The sequence below is a fragment of the Seriola lalandi genome, unplaced genomic scaffold (genome assembly GCF_002814215.2).
Source record: "Seriola lalandi dorsalis isolate HSWRI2012SDOR001 ecotype SW California unplaced genomic scaffold, Sedor1 jcf7180002054972, whole genome shotgun sequence".
In the NCBI taxonomy this organism is placed as follows: Eukaryota; Metazoa; Chordata; class Actinopteri; order Carangiformes; family Carangidae; genus Seriola; species Seriola lalandi.
The window spans coordinates 5,448,901-5,455,788 of record NW_019525660.1 but is presented as its reverse complement, the minus strand read 5'-3'; the positions used below and the strand labels follow the sequence as shown (position 1 = coordinate 5,455,788).

General features: G+C 41.3%; 1 pseudogene; it reads right to left on the bottom strand.

The window, feature by feature from the left end:
• The window catches only part of LOC147817124 (uncharacterized), a 189,146-nt pseudogene that overhangs the window by 181,463 nt on the left and 795 nt on the right, over positions 1 to 6,888 (bottom strand).

Genomic DNA, 6,888 nt, shown 5'->3' with positions numbered 1-6,888 from the left:
GCCTGCGTCCTCTGTGCAACGCCTGGTCGAGTTCAGGCAGTTTTGAATTAAATAACTCGACAATGTTTGTTCTAACAGTTGATAGGATATTTTTTGTGTCCCTTTGACAAGATGCGCTGACATACAAACTGTTGAAACTTACAAGATATTCCGTGATCAGGTCATCTGCATCTTCTCCCAGGAAGATGGTGAGGGCTTTCAGCACACATTCCCTCCGAAGATTAATGTCCACAGTCTAGAGCAACAAACATTGATTAATTTTAAGTTCTAAATTTCATAAGATAGACATCCTTACCTTACTTTATTTAAAAACAGTCAGTCACAAGCCCAGAGATTCATTACAGAAAGAAAAGGGGATGAGCTCAGTCGTGTAGTTTTTGAGTCGCTAAAAACATTCATGCATATGAAAGCCATGATCAGCATTGGTCTGCCCATATTAATGTATTTATGAAGGATACAGATATATTGTGACAGCCCCCTTATTTATGAAGGGTCTCATTTGAGGGTACAGATTTACCAGGTCCAATGTGTCCATGATGTTCGCAGTCTTTTGGCATGTTGCTCCTCCTTTGGCACAGATGACTTTGATCAGCTGACTTGAGTGCACGTCTAACTGGGCCATGAACTTCCCCTCAAGAGGAACAGCCATGAGCCTCTGGAACTCTGTATTAATCTAAAAACAAAACACAAATGACAGTAGATATTGTATTATGGAAAAAAATGCAACTGGTCTTATCCTATATACAAATTCAGAACACACAAAGTAACCACTGAAGCAGACCTGCCAAAATGTCTATACCCCAAAAGTATAATATATGTGGAAATTAAATATGTAAATTCTGTCATTAAGTTCAGTGTTATAGAATCTCAACCACATCAAGTTATGACCAACTCATGAAAGCTCACTGTAATAAATACTGAAGCATACAGACTTTGATCACTTCAGTTCCAGTCTTACCTTTTTCTGTGTGAAGAGTGCAGGCCATCTGTCCTTGAAGTCCTGAATGCTTGGTTCTTGGTTTACCACTTCATGTCATCTGTAGGCAAACGTGTTAGCCATTTTGTCTGCGATGACCCTTTCATTGTCCCTTATCCCGATCTCTGTCAGAAGTTCTAGTCTCACTTTTTCCAGGCTGTCCAGAGTCTAACCAGTAGGAAAGGATGGATAAAAGTTAGCTTCAGACTGTTTTGGCTTCTTCACTTTTTTAGCAGGGAAAGCATCTGTAGTAACTTTAGATTTCAGGGAGTTTAGACACAGCTCTGGACACCACTGTAATTTGAGCTGAGTCCTGTAGTTTGCCATTTTGTACTTCAGTCGCTTTTTCCAACCGTAGCAGCCATTGAATGAGCCAGTTTCTTTCAAACATCGGTGCTTTTTGATTAGGGCCTCTGCATCTACGCAGAAATGTGCTTCCGGTGGTGACGATATAGGAGTAAGTCGCACGAAAAGAGGTCTCCCGGTTAAATCCTTAAAATAGCCTTGTAAACACCACAAACTGAATTGGGAAGACTGTACTAGACGCCAGATCACAGTTGCAACTTCTACTAAGACATGAAATGAGTGGAGCTAAACCTAAAGCGACCAACGCGCCGAGTTGCCCAGTCACGCGCGGCGTGGCAGCTACAGCAGCTAGTAAACTAGCTAAAATGGCATCCTCGAGCTCAGACGCCATTGATGTACCTGTTCCCGTCAAAGACCCATCGGATAACTTATCAATGAGCCAGCTCGTTATGGAATTAGAGAAGCAGCGAGTTTCACTCCGGGGTGATATGTCGACATTGATTCACGAATCAGTCAAACAACTAAAGACTTCAGTAGACGCACTCCGTGAGACCGTAAACAACTTTAATGACCGCCTTGTTGCAGCAGAATCCCTGGCCGGGGACAACTTTGAACGGATAACACATACCGAAAAAACAGTGAAAACTTTGCAGGCCCAGAACCAGTCTCTTCAAGACCGTCTCGACGACCTCGAAAACAGGTGCCGCCGAGTTAATCTCCGAATAATAAACATTCCTGAGGGCAGTGAAAAAGGCCGAGACCCGACCGAGTTCATACTGGATCTGCTAATGGACAATTTAGGTTCCGATGTCCTCTCTAAACCTCCGGAGTTGGAGAGAGCACACCGGTCCCTCGCCTCCAAACCTGGATCGGGAGGGAAACCCAGGCCCTTTGTGGTGTGTTTTCATCGTTTTCAGGACAGGAAAAAAGTGCTTCGTTGGGCCAGACAACATGAGCTTAAACATGGAGGAGCAGCGCTGCGAGTGTACCCGGACCTCAGCCCAGCTACTGCAAAGAAACGAGCGGCTTTTAATAAAGTCAAGCAGGCCCTCTACCAGAAAGGGGCAAAGTTTAGACTTCTCTTCCCTGCCCGCTTGCAAGTTTCATATAAGGATGAAACTTTCACTTTTGAATCTCCAGAGGCTGCACATGCATTTTATAACGAGCGAATGATGGATAAGGAGTAGGATACATCATGATGCCCCTGATTACTATTCATACCTGAGACTTTTTTTTTTTTTTTTTTCCCCTTACCTGTTTCGAGGATGTCCTCTACTCAAGTCAACGCTCGGTACCCCGCAGTCTTTATCGTGGGAGCGGGTAAGCGCATGATTGGTGCTTATTCTTATCATGCCTTAAGAGTAACTTTTCCAGACTTTTAGTACTATATCTGGTATGCTGGGGCCTCTGTTTACCTGTAATCACATAGTGTGGAAGCCGCTTGGTACGCTACCAGTATTTTTTTGTTTGTTTTTTGTATTCCTATTTTTCTCTTTTTATGGGACTATGATGTGTTAACATGTTTAGTAGGTCTCAATGTAATCTCGGTTTACTTGAAAAGCCTTTAGCTTACTCAGATTGTATAACAGGCATGTATATGGGTGTATGGGCATACATGTATGTACGTATATATGTGTGCATGTGTATGTATGTGGGTATGTATACTTGTGTGTATGTGTATGTATGGATATATGCATCTGTGTGTATGCATGTATGTGTATGTGTGTGTCTATGTATGTATAGATGTATGTATGTGTGTGTATATATATGTATATATGTGTGTGTGTATGTATATGTGTGTATATGTATGTGTATATATATGGGCTTAACCCACTTTTTACCTGTCTACCTTAGTTAAACGGGAAGGCTGATACTCCCAATCAGATATTATCCTGTGGTGCATCTTTGTTTTCTTTAATCGGTTGACCTCTAGAATAACAGAAGGCTACGGAAGCAGAAAGTGTTATCCTGTTGGGATTAAGTTGTGTAGGTGATTTCGTTTGTATTAGGGAATGGGGGGTGGGAGGGACATGGAGGGAAGAGTGTGGTTGTCTGGATGTTGTTGTGGGTTTTTTTTTTTCTCCATTTTTCCTTTGGCTCAGGAATCACCTCAGATCTGGGAGGCTTAGTGCTCACCATGTCTCATTAACATGACGACTCAGGGTAAGAATCTTCGTTTTATTTCTTGGAACCTGAAAGGTGTTAATAACCCCATCAAACGCAACAAGGTAATAACCCATTTACAGCAGTTTAGGGGTGACATCTTTTTCTTACAAGAAACTCACCTTTGCTGTTCAGAGATTTACCGTATTAAGCAACCCTGGATTGGGGATGTTTTTCACTCTAGTTTCCCGGCAAGGGCAAGGGGGTGCGGCTATACTCATACATAAAAGTGTCCCCTTTAAAGTAACAAATTCCATTGAAGACCCTAATGGTCGTTTTGTAATTATTACTGGCAGATTATGTGATTTACCTGTGGTTATGGCCTCTGTGTATGCACCCAACTGGGACGATGATAAATTTATTACAAGTTTCTTTTCTTCTCTCCCTAAGGTTGACGATCATTACCTAATTGTTGGCGGTGACTTTAATTTCACTCAAAATCCATCCCTAGACAGGTCTTCTTCTAATCCTAAAGGATTATCCAAGTCAGCTAAAATCCTTGATACATACAAGACTAATTTGGGGTTATTTGATCCGTGGAGAGCTAAATTTCCTGTAGATAAAGCCTTTTCCTTTTTTTCACATGTCCACTCATACTCTAGGATAGATTTTTTCCTCCTGGATAACAGTTTTTTATCTAAGGTTAATTCATGCGAATATCATAGCATTGTCATTTCAGACCACGCTCCTGTATCTGCTGACATTAGTTTTGCCAGCCGGGCCATCCCCTCCAGACAGTGGAGACTTAATTCCTCTTTTTTAGCCCAAACTTCTTTTAAAGAATTCCTTCAAACACAGATCTCCCTGTTCTTTGACATTAATGATTCCCCAGAGATTTCACGATGCACCTTATGGGAAGCCTTTAAGGCGTTTATGCGTGGTCAAATTATATCATATATCTCATCCTTAAAGAAAGCAGAAAAGGCGGAGTCAGAGGCACTTATCAAGGAGATATTCAGAATTGACAGTTCATATGCTTCAGCTCCTACTCCTGCGCTTTATAAAGAATGCCTCCAGCTCCAGTCTAAATTCGACGTATTATCCACAAGTAAAACCCAGAAGCAGCTTTTTTTGGGCTATTAGCACACCAGGCGCGTGCATCTACTTTATCCAGACTGATTACTAGCATTAAACATGCGTCTGGTGAAGTTACCTCTGACCCGATTGAGATTAATAAGATATTCTGTTCTTTTTATTCTGACCTTTACTCCTCACAATACCCCTCAGATGTTTGGGAGAAAGACACTTCCTTCGATAGGATTGTTTTTCCTAAAGTAAATGAAGACTTATGCAGAGAACTGGGCAACCCAATTTCCATCAGGGAGGTACAAGAAACAATTAAGCTGTTGCAGAATGGTAAAACCCCAGGCCCAGATGGGTTCACTGCTGAGTTTTTTAAACAATTTTCTGTCACCATTGCTCCAGCCCTTCAAAGATTGTACAATGAATCTTTTGCCGAGGGTCGCCTACCCCCCACCCTGTCAGAGGCCACGATTTCCCTTCTGCTTAAGAGTGATAAAGACCCCCTGTTGTGTGGCAGCTATAGGCCCATCTCCCTTTTAAATGTTGACTTAAAGATACTGTCCAAGATTTTAGCCCGACGTCTACAACGGGTCCTATCAAATATAATATCAACCGACCAAACTGGATTCATGCTTGGAAGGCACTCATTTCATAACACACGGAGGCTTTTAAATATTATTAACTCTCCCAGCTCAAACACACCAGAAATGATTATTTCATTAGATGCAGAAAAAGCCTTCGACAGGGTGGAGTGGAGCTTTCTTTTTTTTTGTTCCGCAGAAATTTGGTTTTAATTCAGATTTTATAGCTTGGATTAAGCTACTTTATGTTAACCCAGTTGCCTCAGTCCAAACAAATGGATTTCTGTCCACTCCATTTCCCCTTTATCGAGGAACCAGACAGGGCTGTCCTCTCTCTCCTCTCTTATTTGCCCTGGCCATTGAACCTCTGGCTATCTGGTTGCGTCAGGAGGGTAAGTTTCAGGGCATTACGCGAGCTGGGACTGTTCATAAACTGTCGTGATATGCCGACGACCTTCTCTTATTTGTGTCTAACCCAGCCACCTCTCTCCCTGTGGTTCTCAACATCCTTGACAAATTTGGGTCCTATTCCGGCTATAAACTTAACCTCCACAAAAGCGAACTTCTTCCCATTAATCTCTTAGCTAAAAATATACCTCAGTCCTTTTTTCCTTTCAAATATGCCATAGATGGATTTAAATATTTGGGAGTGACCATCACCAATCCAATTAGTCAACTTTTCTCTAAGAATTTTTCTCCTCTTTTGGAGAGATGTAAACGAGATTTTGACAGATGGGGTGGTCTTCCATTATCTTTGGTAGGCCGAATTAATCTGGTCAAAATGGTAGTTTTACCCAAATTTATATATCTTTTTACACATATTCCTATCTTTATTAAGAAGTCCTTTTTTAGATCGCTTGATCAATTAATACGTTTTTTCCTTTGGGGTAAAAAAAAACCACGCATTAGAAGATCAGTATTACAGCTTCCCAAAGCTCTTGGCGGCTTCGCCTTGCCCAATTTTTTATACTATTACTGGTCCTGTAATATTCAAAAAATTTTATATTTAATTAATGACACAGCAGACAGTATCTGTCCTGCATGGGTGGATTTGGAACTTAAATCTTCTAAACACTCTCTCCATTCTCTGGTTTGTTCTCAACTTCCCTTGACTGTCTCCAATTTCTCTTCAAACCCTTTGGTAACCAGCTCTGTTAAAATCTGGACTCAAATTAGGAAAAGCCTTAACCTGCTGAAGGCCTCTGATCTCTCTCTTATTGTAGATAATCATCTTTTCCTACCATCCCGCACTGATCCAACTTTTCGGACTTGGTCGGACAAAGGGCTAGCTACATTTAAAGACCTTTACAATCAAGGGACTTTTATGTCTTTCTCCGAGCTTTCAAAGAAATTTGAACTTCCTGAGTCTCATCTTTTTCGATTCTTTCAAATTAGGCATTTTATTCAGAATCAGAATCCCAAGTTCCCTAGTCGCCCCCCAGAAACTCTATCGGACCGCCTGCTAGCTCTTGATCCCAAACAAAAACGACTAATATCTAATATTTATAATCTCATTAACTCTCTTATTGATAGACTAGCACCCAACCCTAAGGAGTCTTGGGAGCTAGAGCTGGGAATTACGCTGCCTGACATCTATTGGCAACAAGTTTTACATCTCGTTCATTCCTCTTCAATTTGTGCAAGACACAGCCTCTTACAATGTAAAGTTGTTTATAAAGTTCACTATACTAACATGAGACTATCGCAGATTTACCCTAACATAACTGATTCATGTAACAGATGTCATCAATCCCCAGCCGACCACTCACATATGTTTTGGTTCTGCCCCAGGCTTGCTACATTTTGGTCTGAAATTTTTAAAACTCTTGCCACAGCATA